Source organism: Numida meleagris, chromosome 21 (assembly GCF_002078875.1).
Source record: "Numida meleagris isolate 19003 breed g44 Domestic line chromosome 21, NumMel1.0, whole genome shotgun sequence".
Classification (NCBI taxonomy): Eukaryota; Metazoa; Chordata; class Aves; order Galliformes; family Numididae; genus Numida; species Numida meleagris.
Genome location: NC_034429.1, coordinates 1,096,631 through 1,111,717, shown reverse-complemented (window position 1 = coordinate 1,111,717; position 15,087 = coordinate 1,096,631). Strand labels below are relative to the sequence as shown.

The 15,087-nt window shown below is 42.3% G+C and overlaps 1 long non-coding RNA gene across 1 annotated transcript in view; it reads right to left on the bottom strand.

The window, feature by feature from the left end:
• Positions 1-9,379, bottom strand: part of LOC110387214 — a 46,441-nt gene extending 37,062 nt beyond the window's left edge. Inside the window, exon 1 of the long non-coding RNA XR_002432439.1 lies at positions 9,213-9,379. This is a non-coding gene — a long non-coding RNA (uncharacterized LOC110387214). The remainder of the gene's footprint in view (positions 1-9,212) is intronic.

Sequence of the window (15,087 nt, the reverse complement as noted above, 5' to 3'; positions counted from 1 at the left end):
CTATAGGATATTCCTAGATCCATCTATACTCCACTCTCTCCGGGTTTTCCCTCTCCAACTCTGCATCCTGCTGCACACTCACTCCCTGCTGCAGACTCTCCTTCCCCTCATCCCTTTTCCCCCCCTCTGCCTCCCGTTCCACCACTGGACACGAAAACACCGCAGCCCTGTCTCCAAAACAGATCGAGACGAGGGGACAGCAATCCCACTCAAACAGAATAACCCGAGCGCACGTCCCAGCTGACTGCTGAGAAAGTGCATCCGTGCTGTTGACTCAGCCCACACCCCCGCCCTGCTCTTTCCTGGGGGCCTGGGAGCCGGCACGGGGGGGAGGGGGGGGGTGTGGGGGGGACGCGCTGGCCCGCAGCCATGCCACCAACTTGTTCGAATTAAAATCTCATGCATTGACTTCGCTTATTCCACTCCTGCCTCCCAGGGGGGGGAAGGGAAGGGGGAGGATGCGCACAAAAAGGCAGCAGTGCTTTGCTTTTCTAAGCCTTTGCTTTGCTGTGTTGTTTTTTTTTTTGTTGTTGTTGTTGTTGTTGTTTGGTTTTTCTTTCTTTTTTTTTTTTTCTTTTCTTCGTCGTTTAAAGTCGTGTATTAAAGAAAGGCTTCATGCTGTCACTGGGGACCTGGCAGGGCTCCTGAGCAGGGAGGCAGGATGGGAAGAAGACAGCATTGGAAGGGAAGAAAAGGGCTCTGATTCACAGAGCAGGTCCGTGACTCAAAGCACTCCTGCTCTCTGAAAGGGCAAGCTTTTACAATGTTATCATTACTACAAATGAAGCAAGCAAGGAAATCACTGCTGTGATAAAGACGGGAATGCAAAATGAGAAGAGCACAGGCAGCCCAGCAGCACCTTCAGCAAAACTCCCTGAGCCCCTTGTCCAGAGGTCTGTGACCCCAGAAATATGGGGTATGGACCATCTCCATAGCCCGAGACTTCCCCCCAGCCCTTGGCTCCTCCTGCAAACAAATTCCAACACTCCAGCAGCCACTATGGGAGGAGAGGAGTAACCTGGTGCGTTTGCTCTTGACATCAGTGTTTTGCCCCTAAGAAATGCTCCAGTCACTTCTGGAAGCAGCCACCCTGGAGGCATCCAAAGCCAGGTTGGATGGGATCCTCGGCAGCCTGATCTGCTGGTTGGCAATCCTGCCCATGGCAGTGGAGTTGGAACTGGATGGTCTTTAAGGCCCCCCTCCAACCTAAGCCATTCTGTGATTCAATGATTCTTCAACACTCTGCTCATGGACCTTGCGATTTGGGAGCTCAATAAATAGGAGCATGTTAACGTGTGATTAAATCAAGCTGCAGGGCTGAAGAGGCAGTGAAGAGGGAGATTCTGAACAATGCGCCGGTTGATTGATGCTGTGATGAAGTGGGAAGATGGAAGACAATTTTTCTCCTACGGGCCAATTGGCAACAAGCGGAAGCTGTGAGCATTCTTCAGGGAGAGAAGAAATCATCTGTAGTCATTCTGGTAAATCACAGCGGACCTGCAGAGATACCAGTGCAAACTGTCCTACCTACAAGTGTCCATCTCCAATTTAGTCCTACCTGTCCGGTGCAAAAGGGAACAGTTTCATGTGCTCTCACAATTTAGGCTTCTTTGGGCACTGTCTACGTTTTTGAGGTCCCTTCCAACCCAAGCCACTCTATGAGTCTACGATGCTATGATCTACGTGGATGCTAGGAAGTGGTGTTGAAAACCCAACATCGCACTGCAGAAAGTTCCTCTATCAGGCTGATTTTTATCCTAAGCACCACTAGAAAAAGAAAGGAATGTGAAGAGCACATCCTACAAGCACAAAGTGCTTCAACCAGGGCAGTCCACACGCAAGATGCTCAGCGTCAGAAGTTGACGTACCAGAAACAGTCTGCTTTGAAAACACGTCACAATTCCGTGCTATATATTAGAAAATATGGTCTGAAAATGTCGTGCACATAAGAAAACAAACAGGAAGGCTTTTGTCTCCTCGAAAACTGTGCCTTGAAATTTCACTTGAGTAGTTTAACTACGTTATTTCATTTACTTTTACTTCAATGAGTTTTTAATGTAGTTTCAAGGAAGTGTATTATCTTTATCCTAAATGTCTGTAATTGGTTTGCAGAAAAATGCTGAAGATTTTTGATTACTTACGCATATAATTACCGGTCTTAGAGAAAATTGGGAGTTTAGTTCCTCTGTAAGATAGTAACATGCAAAAGGGGGGAAAAAAAGTAAGGGAAAGCAGAAATCATTTGGAATTAATTAAAGTCTGGCACAACACAAAATATTCCATAAAATTAACCTGGGAACTGAAACAGCAACTACTGATCTGCAGTGTTACTGAACCTGAAAATCAAGTTTGCTTACGAACCACTGTAAAATTCCACCGCCTTCATCATCAGATGTTATTTACATGGAAAAAAAAAAAGGATATTACGGTGGTTTGGTCGTCAAGCTGCACGTCTGAAGTTCTAAGCTCTGGCTCCTGAGTCACTTCCAGTTACTTCTCCCCTCTGCTCCCCAGCATCCCTCTACAATAAATGACGACAACCACAATATTTGTTTGAACTTCTCTGCGGAACCTGAAATGCCTTTCTGCAGCACAATAGCTCACTTGACTTCACCCAGTTTATCCCTCCAGATGCTCTGCTGTTCCTCTGACCTTCTGCACGTTGAATTTAACCCAAAGCATTTAGTATAAGATGCCCAGTAGGATTCGTCAAAAGCATGAGAAGAGAAATTTTGAGTGAGTAAGAAACTGCTCTTAGCTGAAGAAGCAAAAGATAACCATGCTCCTGATAGAGGCATTTCACTTCAGAGCCTAAAATTAGTTATTAACATGGAACTTGAGCAGCACTAGTAAAATGACTCTTCTGAGGGGTGGCTGGCTGAATATTGGGTGTAGGAGATCTAAATTCTAAGGGACACTGCACCCACAAGAAGTTAGGATCCTGATTATCATTTTGAATATTGCCCTTGGGGCTTCCTCTTTTATCTTTTTCCAGTATTTAAGGGTATTTACTGAACATCCTTTTGACACTTTCAGTATTTTATTTCAACTTCTTGGCACCAGTACTACTATGAGTGGCATCAGTGAGCTATTAATTATCATAGGAAGCTTTTTATCTTAGACACTTCCTACTTCCTAGTGTTTTCCTGACTTTCTGAGCAGCTTTCCTTTGGAAGAAAGATGAGAAATGGGGATTCAAGCAAAAACACAGATTAAATCATAGAATCATAGAATCATTAAGGTTGGAAAAGACCTCTGAGATCACAAAGTCCAACCCCAACCCACCCCCACCATGCCCACATGTGCCACATCTCCACAGTTCTGAACCACCACCAGGGATGGTGACCCCCCCACCTCCTTGGGCAGCCTGTGCCAATGCCTCACCACTCTTTCTGGGAAGAAATATTCCCTAATATCCAACCTGAACTTCCCCTGGCACAAGTTGAGGCCATTCCCTCTTGCCCTATAGAAACACCCTTTGTCATCTGCGTGAAGATTATGGCCATCAGTGAAAGGATTAATGGTCAAGACATCCGGTAGTGAACAACTTAACAAGACCTGTGTGTGTCCAAAAGCTTGCTGTAACTTTGAGGACTTACAACGAGGTCCAACTGAGTCTAAAGCGTCCCATAAACATCCCAGCCCTCTATTGGTTTGTGAGAGTTCTCTGTATATTCCAGTATTTAGTCAGGATTTGGGCACAAAATTTTACTGTGTGTTTGCCTAGTGCTGTCCCACTGCAGTACTGGGCCTTGTTAGCATCGCTGCAATAAAACTAAATAATTAGTAAAGCCTGTAATAATGGAAAAACATCATTCAAAACAGCCTCCAAACAAGACTGTGGTTGAGCAGCTCAGACCCTCCAGTTGTCTCATGTATACCGCAGAGTCTGGTGACTGGAGCCAGATTTATTAGCCTTCGAATGACAGTTCGTAAGTGAATGCGGTTAAAAGCAAGAACCCATTGTGATGAGCGCTGCAGGCTTAGGGAAGACGACCTATGAATCACTTTGTAGGAAGTCCAGAGTGGCTCCATAATAAAAATGTATATTGAAGCAGTTAAACAGAAGGTTGATTGTCCAGGCTGGTTCGATTCCAAGGGTTTCATAATGAATTCAAGCCTGAGGTTCCCCTGTTACCTGTTAACATGAATGATAGCTTTGATGGGTAAGTAGAGGCGGCTGAGTGCCTTGCATGGAACAGTTTGCAATGGGTTGTGCAGACAGCGGGTTGAAAGTGTGGTTAGAGTCCTGCGGTCTTTATTCAGGCAACATTCAACAATGATGCTGCCATTAATAATATTTGGGCTTCTTTTTTTTCCAAAAGGCTGAAAAAACCTGACTACTTCTACATCCCTCACATTCTGTCCCCACTCAGATTTTGTTGCTCTCCAAGCCCCATAACCTGAGTTGACCGAAAACCCATTTGAGACTCCAAACTTACACTTTATGGAGGTATACGCACCTATTTCCTCTGATCTTCAGTTTTAAAGTGCTGGGTTGGGACCTGGGGAATTTAGGTTGTCACCCTAGCTGCACACATTTTTTGGGAAGCCACTTCCTCATCCTCTGCCTGTTTTTCTATTTGCAGAAAGGAACTAATAATTCTTCCTCTGTCACACTGTTTCCCTGGCCTATTTAGGCTCCTTGGAGAAGAGTCAGTCTCTAGCAAATTGTTTATGCAGTGTCTAGTGCAAGGGAGCCAAGATCTTGACTGGGACCTATAGAGTCTACCATAAATATATACAACCAGCTTCCTCCAACTATATGATACAGCTGCTCTCTAAGGGTTCAGCCTTCAACTTTTACTCTGGCAACCAAAAACATGGACAAATGTATGCAAATAAACTTGTTAGTTCCAATGAAATTTGACATCCTCAAACATCCTACGGCCATCATATGCATTTTATTGAAAGACAGCTGCTATTTGTTCAGCTTTTTTTCCCTCATCCCTGAGAAAAAGGCATATTGACTTAATCTATGGGTTATGAAAAAAATGCTCCCGTCAGTTCATAAGTTTACAGAAAAGAAAGAAAAAGTGAGCTTATACAGAACTAATATTTGAGCTACGTGGCAGCTGCAGTATATGGAAATGCAGACAACAGGCAAATATATTTAGAGGAGCAAATATACCTCCATCTGAAAAAAAAAAAAGTGTACTTTTTATGCTTGACTGGAAAGACAGAGATATGAATCTACGAGTATACAAATACAGAAATAGAGGGATAGAGACATAATAACATGCATATATTTGTGGATAGATCTGTCAAGGTTATACACCTGCGTTTTTATATGAAAATTGCTGTCCCCTTCTAACCTGAAGTTATACACAGTTTGATACATGGTAAGAAGAAGATCATTGCTTTGTTTGGGAAGGAGGGGCTGAACATGAAAGGACGTGTTTCCTTGCATGTTCCTCATGCCACATGAGCAGCCAACAATGACAGTCAACAACGTGTCCAAGTTGTTACTTGAGATATTTTCTAAACCACAAAATAAGTGGATTACTAACCAAAAAATCACAACTACTGCCAAAGGACATTTATAAAAGAACACAAATTTGAAAAAAAATAAATTAACCAATGGGGAAAAAAAAAAAAAAAGAATAAAGAGAAGAATACAATACGTGGAGAGAGAAAGAGGAGAGAGAGGCTATTCTGGTGGGTAAACTAAGGTGTCAGGAAGAATAGTTTTTCTTTCCTGCTCTGCCAGAGAATTCACAAACCAAGTCCACTACACCCGCCAGAGCTTTTTGCAATCCCTCAAACAAGGCCAGGAGAACTCTGCAAGCTCACAGTGCTGATTTTGGTCTTAATTTGCTCAAAGCAAATTGAACCTTGCAATCTAGACAGTAAACTCTTCGACCACTCTGTGTTTGAGCAACGCCCATTAAGGTAAGGTTATAGAGGTACTTCCGATTTATAATTAGCAAGATAAAGAGAAAAGGGGTAACAGTGATTCCTGGTTACATAACAGCATTAATACTAAACGAGTGCTGGTTGGATACTCAGCTGGTAGAAATGGATGTTGTTCTGTTTTGCCAATAGAGTTCTGCTGGTTTCTACCAAAAGCAGTCCATTCCTTCATTAGCAGTAGCTCTGATCCTAAAGCTATTTTCAGCGTAACAGCTAATCAGTGTGAGTGAATCAGAGTACAGCTGGTTGTATTACAACCGCTATTGGGAAATATTTCATATCCAGGTTACGGTTCACTGCCTATACTTTAAAGAATTCTGATTAACTTGGCCTCCAAAGTTTCTTCAAGTTGATTCCTTACATAGTTCGTATTAAGTTTAACCGTGAAACATAAAAGATGGCCATATGTGTTGTCCAGAAAAATTCTTCAGTGAATACCTCGTGTGCCCCTCTACCACTTGGATTTGGTTGGGATGTCAATCAGAGCTGCTAAATCAGAGTGACTCTAATGGGCCAACAGTGACGCTCGCACAATGTTGCTCTTCCTTGGATTTCTATGACTTCCATGCTGTGATGCAGATTTGATGATCTAAAAGGCCGTTCGTTTCTCGTCTTTGACATCTATGATCCTCTGACATTTAAACAAAAGGCGATCGTCCCACGGCTTCAGTTATGAACAACTGGAACCCGGCCATTCACAATATTACCCTCATCTTTCCACTGACGCGGTGAGGACTGCCTGCATGCTTCAAAGCAGTGTTTAAGCAGGGTAAATCCATAGTGCCAATCAGTAAAACTCAGCTACAGCTTCAGTCAAAGGCTAACACAAGAGTGGCCAAGTTGCTTAATCTACAGCTTGAGGTTGATAACCATTAGGGCTGACTGCAGACTGTTAAAAATAGTTTGTTAAAAAACAAGAATCTTAGTGGGAAATTCTCATCTAGGGAAAATCTCCCCTTTCTAAACAACTCCAGAAAAGCAGGTCATTATTTACAATAAATTGCATTTAAATGTCATCATATGCAAAGCACTCTATCTGAGGAAAGAAGGGACGAGGGGGCTCTTAAAACATCTCCCAGATTAGAACATTAAAACTCACCTAAATACAGAAAAGATACAGACCTTCCAAAATTACTTGAGCAAAGTCCAAAGCAAATTATTCAGTGCTCAACTTTTGAAAGAGGAACGAACTTCTATAGCTCTAAAACCTTTCTGGAACCCAACAATTGTCTTCTGCTTCTATTATACCCCCAGCAATACCGCCCTAATGATCAATGAGTTCCCATAGTGGCTGTGCCACCAGTGTTGGAGAGGGTGAGATGGTGGAGACAGACTCCATAGATCCTATTCCTCATGTAATGATTCATGTGTGGGTTATCCAGCTATGAGCTAAGCCTGGTAACTGTTCTCTCCCTCCCTTGTCCCAAGAGATCTGCTATGCTAGTGATTACTGCTGTTCTGAATTTCAATTCCTCTCAAAAGAGAACAAAAGATGTACTGGGTGACTTACATAAAAGAAGAAATATACTGTCATCATCAAACAATTAAGAATAATAAAAAAGGTCGTAAAAACATACACAAGGCCAACATTTCAGCTAGTGGAAGTAACAGAGCTCCAGTGGTGACACCGCTTCATAAACTTTAATGGCATGATGCAGTCATACACCATTTGAAGCTGTGGACCATGATTTGCTGATGAACAATTTATGAATAGGGGAAAAAAAAAAAAGAAAACCAACCCCAAATTCAGCCAAACCTAGCAGATACATTACTTTCAGTAGATGGTTTTCTCTGATTTATTCCCTAGCCTCTTGTTGATGAAATACTCCTTTTCAATACGTTCTTATTTCCTCTTTATTGCTCAACTGTTTCAAAGTATTGCAAAGCTCCAAGGACTGCCAGGGCTACTGGCTAGGATTATTTGTTATTTTTTTTCTCTGAGTCCTCAATTGTTAAACTGACAACTTCAGATGGCACAGACCAAATGCCATTCACTTCTCAGTGGTCCACAGGAAGTCCTACAGAAAAACTGTATGGACTGCAAAAGGAAGATGTCTGGTGTTTGACTGGTGCTCATAGGGTGTTGACAATAAAGGCCACTTTTCTCTGCCCTCCTCCTTCCCTGTAGGATCCCTTAGGTTCACCACAGAATCACAGAATGGCTTGAGTTGGAAGGAACCCTTAAAGGCCTCCTAGTCCAACTCCCTGCAATGAATAGGAACAACTACAGCTCAATCAGGTTGCTCAGAGCCCCATCCAGCCTGACCTTGGATGTCTCCAAGGACACATTTACCCTTGTCCTATTTGTTCATCACTGGAACAAATAACAAAGGGTACCACTGAGGTCCTCACTGTTGGTTTTTGGGGCTCGCTGTTCCTGTTTGCTAAAAGCTAAATCTCAAGGCATCCACTCTCACAAACCCATCCCACTCCCTTCCTCCACTCCCTGAGCTGAGGGTTTTCCATAAGCAAGAGCAAAGATATGAAGGAGAGAGGACTCAAGGAGTTGGCTCTGGATGGATGGAGAATTCTTGTCTCCAGGACTGTCAGCAGTAACACGCACTCATTATTTTGATGCTGGACATTGTTCCAAGCCAAAGTGCTGCTTTCAAAGCTGAATAAAAGTTCTTTCTCGTGATGAGTTTGTCCCCATTTATTTATTGCATAACCAGCCCTTGAAAAAAATTCAGAAAGGTTGAGTGTGAGGCAGGCTTGTGCCGCTTACACGCATGGGATATTCCCTTTGTATTAGTCACCAAACAGATGTGACTTGTCATACGATGCGTGAAATGGCACTGGAAAAAAAACATTGAGAATTAACTCATCCTGATTTGGGAAGCTCCTTAAGAAATCGCTCACACAAGCACCAGATCTACCTGTTTGTCCTATGTCATGAAGAACACAGAGGTAGAAAAGACGTAATCAGTGAATCCATTAAAATGTAGCTGTGCTTTCTCAGTAAAGCACCCGCTGGATATCACATGGAAATCTTTGGAAAGAAGGATGAAATGTGTATTTTTCTGAAGAAGTTCATGTGCATGCCTGGTTATTTCGGTTCCTTTTTTTTTTTGGTCTTAAAAACTCTTTTGGGAGGTGATCAGTTCAAGTTAGGTTTACCTCTCCCTGGGTGTTGGTGACACATGGGTGAGTTGTAAAAGATGCAGAAAGAGTAACCAGACCACCATAGTTTTACAGCACATAATCTACGGCACAGGAATGGTTGAGGCATGAAACTCGCATCCTTTGTACACTGCAAAAGCCATTTTTTGGTGTGTGCTCAAGTTATATCTTAACATTACCTTCCAGACAGTGCATGACATATATTGCAGCAGTGTTGCAGTTCATGACGTGGGATGCCTCTAATCTTCTTCAGGCTGAGCTTTCAGATAGATGGCTGTGATTCCTGGCAGAAGCAAAAATGACAAACAGTTCCTACTCAGTCCCACAAAATTGTTTAAATCCACAATGCAAACCAAGACCAAAACTATCTTTATTTGCAGACAATACTGTGGAATGGAAACAGCAGGGTATTTCCCTGATATAAGACATGTGTTGGTGCTACTATTAAAAGCAGAAGAGTTGAAAAGTGAATTCCATTTCCACTGATGGAAAAACACAGGAGCTGTAATAAATGCAGTGCAGGTCTAAACAGGTCTACACAGAACAGGTTATGATGCCAGCACCTTGACCATTGGTGGGAACTGTGGTTTTATTTTATATGTAAAAATAAAACAGTGCCCTGTGTTTGAGAGCAGCATTAAGCACATACGGCGACATACTTTAAGGTAATTGCATATAAAACTTAATAAACATCTTTTTTGAAGGTTTTTCTACTCCTTTCCATTGAAAGAAGAATGTCTTGCTTGCTAGGCAGCATCCTTTTCTTTCTCAGAATTCATATAACAGACTGCCTGGGACGGCACGCACTTCCCATTTCTCCTTCAGGTTAAAACCCTAGGAAATTTGGCTTGGGAACAGAATGGAAAACATTTCAATTATGTTTCTCTTCTGCTTTCAAATCTTGCCTTAATTCAGCTCCTTTGCCTCAAAAAACCACAATTTTTGAATTTTCTCATTTTAGTTTTTCAAACTGAACTTTTATTTTTGAGAACTTCAGTAATTTACTTGAGACATGTTAATTTCCACTAAAACAAATTTGTGAAGCTCTTACTATTAAATCAAAGCAAGATATTCAAAATGCTTGAAATGCACCGCTTCAAGTGCCCCAGCTCACAGTTTCGAATCTCCCTGTTTTATCCCGTTTTTTTCCTTTCAAATTCGTAGAATCTCAGAATCACTACGGTTGGAAAAGGGCAATAAAATAATCTAATCCAGCCATCCGCCCATCAAATTACCAGTGTATGAGTTGCTGCTCTTTTTTGTGCCAGAGAAGAAAGTAAGCACTGAAATCAAGAAGGAATGGGAAAACACTGAGCTACGGCTAGAGATCATTTATTGTGGGCAGTCCTTTCTATACCCCAGTCTCAAGGTGTCAGTCATTTCACACACAGCTCAATATTTACAAAAGCTTATCTATTTATTCCAAAGGAGCTTTTTAGCTGAGGTAATTTGACAGAGCATCCATCAGCTCACGGTGAATAGGTACTTTCAGTAGTTTTTAACTCAATAGCTCTAACATCTTAGATGAGCATCAGTAGACCAGCTTTTCTTTTTCACATCACCAGCTCCAACAGGGCAAGTTTGTTCCAGATTCCCTTAATTACCTTCTTCTGCCTTCTTGTTGTCCACTAATAATGCTCCAGCCATGTCTGTCTGGTGCTGTTGCATGGCAGACTGTGGCTGTTCTGTATCACTGCAGACATTACACTTCATCCTTTGCACAGAACACAGATAATGCCCTGGCCTTTCTTATTCTAGGGTGGATGGCTGCTATAATTTCTGAGTAGATTTATACACCAGACATTGAAACCCACTGCAGAGAGCCGGATGCTGCTGTTGATAATTGCCAGGTGTACAAAAAACTGCAGAACCACAGAGTTGCCTGGAGCAAGAAGCACTAATTAGTGACTTGTGTGGGAGCCTGGATGCTTGCAAGAGCTGCAGAAGTGTAGGCTGGCATGCGTAAAGCAACAAATCCCACAGCAATGACCCTCACAGCACAGAAAACAGAGATTATTCAGTTTTCAGAGACAACACAAACCCTTTGGGCTCTGGGAATAGTCCCACCACTGTCCCTGAAGGGAGATATGAAGGCACAGCTCTTCTCCTTGAGCTTGCAAGGTCAGTGATAGACTTCAGTAGGTAACGTTGGCCAACAAGCTTCAAAGCTCCATTCTGCTGTGTCTGTGAATGCAGCCACAAGAAGAATTCCTCAGTAGAAAGACACTCGTGGGAATGAGCTATACTAATGGGGCTGCAGCTAATTAGCTTTGTGACTTCATTTCTTCATGCACGCTCCTCTCCTGTGTTGTACCTACCTCGCCAACCTGAGCGCTGCGTTTTTTATCTAGTTGTGATAGGGGTTTTATTTTTCCTGGGAACTCGAGGAGATATTTATAAACAATAACAAAGTGGAATAAAATATGTTTTGAGGAGCTTGGTGTTTTGTCACATGCAAATTCCTAAAGAATGTGGTGGTAAAGAATTACGTATATATGTTTTTCAGTATCCATTGACTTCAAAGCAATTCACAATTAACTTAGCTCAACTTTCCAGCAACTGGTCTATACTCGCTGGCTTTTCTTAAATTTGTTTGGGAAATTGCAATCTATTCTTTGTGGTTAAGTTTGCATTTAAGCTCTTTTCTTCCACTGGCACTAATTAGTACACTGTTCATTAGTCCCAGATGAGACACAGAATGAAAAAAAGGAAGGAAAAAGAAAACTGAGGACTTAATTTAACATCACCATATTCCAAGTTTATGGTGTAAGGCTTCTTGCTACCCTTTGAGTTTCTTCTGTATTGTGTACTAACTTCCCTTATGTCCTCAGTAACTGGATGGTGCAGAGAATCTGGGAAGGACTGGAATTCACAGTCAACAAAGCACCATATGGGTGAATCAGATTCAATTTTCAAGCCTGAAGGTCACCTCTGGAGCATGCTGTTAGGCCATGACAGCAAACCATTCACCCTACTCTTTGTAGAAGTAGGTAACTCTGGTCCCGCTCTGGTCACAGCATATAGTACAACAGTCACCCTTATCTCCTAGTTCATTTCTGTGACTCTTAAGCTATCATTTAAAAGGACTATTCAAACTTTCTAGCCGTGCCCCTGTAGCTAAGTCAATCAGGTATATGATTGACTTGGAGCAGACCCATATCTCTAGCTACAGCTGATGCAAAACATCTCCCAATGGGAGAAGGTGGAGAGTGGCCTGGTCCCTTCTCAGCATGGCTGGACAGGGCAACAAAGTGCTGCCAGGCACCACTAATTCCCTAGGAGCATAATTTTGAGCAGATCCCAGGCTATTTTAACTACACACACACCCACCAAACCTGAGAGCGTTAAGTTTTGAGTGACAATGATGTGACGTTGGACTTGATCTTTACGGGTCCCTTCCAACTTGGGATATTCTATGATTCTATGATGTTGAGCTGAGGTAAACCCATGCAGTTTGGTTCCAGACTGCATTTCTTTTAAAAATAGGAAGAGGTTACAAAATATAACAATCACAGAAGCGTCTTTTCCTCCCAGCCCCACTTCTGGTATGAATAATTGTGTGGCAAGATTAGTGGGTGAAGTATTACAAGATGACGTTTCTGTCGACCATGATTATAAACAACAACAGAAAAGAAATGTAAGAGCTCTTGGTTAATTTTTCCCATTATAAAACCACTTGGTATTTCAAACGAATCTGCCAGGGAAACGCTTGTTTTAAAGTTCCACTGATGGAGCTGCAAATCATCTTATTTGTAAATATCGGTTATTGGTGGTGGGAAGGGGATGATGCAGAGGAGGGAGTGATTGTGTTTACTTTATGTGATGCACATCCAGCCTGGCTGGGGCCCCTGGCTGACACGCTGTCCCCTTACATCAGCTGCATGACGCCCACTGGGGCAGGGTCCCAATGGGAGGGAGGATGCCAGCTCCAGGCTGTGTTATGACTGCAATTCCCAAGCACTGGCGTGTACAAGGCTGCAATGGTGGCTGTGTGATTTGCTGCTCGCTGTTGTTTAACAGAAAGAAAACATGTAAGAACACTCTGGGAATATTTAATCCCATGAGGGGTGAAGGGATAGGACTGCGTATTTATTTGTTTTAGATTTTCAGAAAATGCCTATGGTAAAAAACATCTGGATTGTTGAACAGAGAGAGTCAGACACAGACTGAATTGGGCCTGAGATACCAGCCATTCTTACAGCCCACAGAGAAACGGGCAATGAAAATCAGATCCACAAACAACAATTAACAAAGGACGTAGGCCAACATGACCTAGAGCCAGCTGATCTGCGTTGGAAGACACATGCCTGGTCCTCTATTACACTACCTGTACTTAGGGACATGGTTTAGTGGGCAATATTGGCAGTAGATGGACAGTCGGAATTGATGATCTTCGAGGTCTTATCCAACCTTAACGGTTCTATGATTCTATGATTTTGTACTTTTTAACACTCTGTGGAGTATGGGATCTCTAAACTAGATACCAATTTCATTCTGTTGTATCCAGAGGCAATAACATAGAAGAAGCTTGGAGGAATTCATTCTCTCTCCAATACTTCAGCCAAATTATCTGCAGGTCCGTAGCACAAAAGGGAGCTAAGAGCCATTTTGATATGGTCAAGATGAAATTCTACGTGCACTGAATTCAAACCTGCAGTGAGGTGTTTCAGGACACAGAAGGGGATGTTCTGCTTGGGAGCACAGGAACTTGAAGTCTGCCAGAAAAAAGCTCCCATTTGTCTGCATTCAAGGTCGGGATTCAAAAAGGAGCTATTCCAAGCAACAGACATGGCAAGATGTTCATCCCAGACCACAGGACACTTTTCTCTTCTCTTGGCGATGTATTCTGCATCAAAAAGGGCTGGGGTATTTAATCATTGCCTTCCAGTAATACTGGCTAATACAGCTCTCTAATTACTAGGCAATGGGAAAAAGTCAGGAGGACCTTGAGGTTTCAGACTCAGACCAGACACAGAAATTGAACAAGAACTAAAACCGAAGGCAGTTAAAGAAATGGGCCAAGGCCCATTCATTAACTACCACTAGATTGGACTATGCTTTATGGATGCAATTACTATCTTTGCAGAGGGTCAACAGAGAAATCCCAAACTATTGAAACCACATCTAATTCTTAGCATACAGGGTCATAAAGTCCTTATATGCCCTTCATGGGCAAAAAGCAGATGGGTAAAGTGTAAATATAAGTTCCAGAGGAGTAAATGGGTTCTGCAGGTTTCAAACCCTGGGAGCCTTCCACTGAGGTGTCTGGTTTTCATATTCAGGCCCGCTTGGATCACATGCCTATAGCTCATTAGCTGCTTTGTGGATCAAGTTAAAAAGCGTAGTGTTTTGAGAGCAAAATATAAAATTAGCAGTGTTGTACAAAAGAAAATGTCTTAAATTGGAACTCTGTCCTTGATGTCCTATCTGTAAAGAGAATGCTGCCTTTTGCAAACTCAAAACAAGCACTGATAAGGGAGGGAAGTCCCTTTTGTCCTCAATCCAGGCAACTGGACAAATTAAAAAAAAAAGCAAATCTTCTGACAGCTTTGTTTTAAGGATCTAAAGCTTCAGTCACTGCCCGGTCTTTTAACCAATGCTATTTTGAAGTAACGAGTTCTACAGGATTAAAAATCTTACTCTTACATTTTGTTCCCATTGGATTGCACACGCTTCTAACCAAAGTACTCACACGCTGTCCCTACCATAAACCACAAAACACATGGATGACAGAGGCCCAGTTAGACAGCAAATCTGACTCTTGCTTATGGAACTTCTTTGCCCCCTAAGGTAGCTCAGCCCACCAAGTGTCAGCCAAGGTTATCCTGGGTGACCTAATGCACATTACTGTGCCATGAGCACTTGCAGGATAAATACCTCCAGCAATACAGAAGGGTTTAGACATCATTCAGATTATTATTCAGATACTATTTGGGAGAGTCCTTGTACAAGACCATGTGTCCAAATGAGACCTAAAATTTCTGCTTAATACATTTCATAGAATTTCATAGAATCTAAAGTTGGAAAGATCAATAAGATCACCTGGTCCAACCA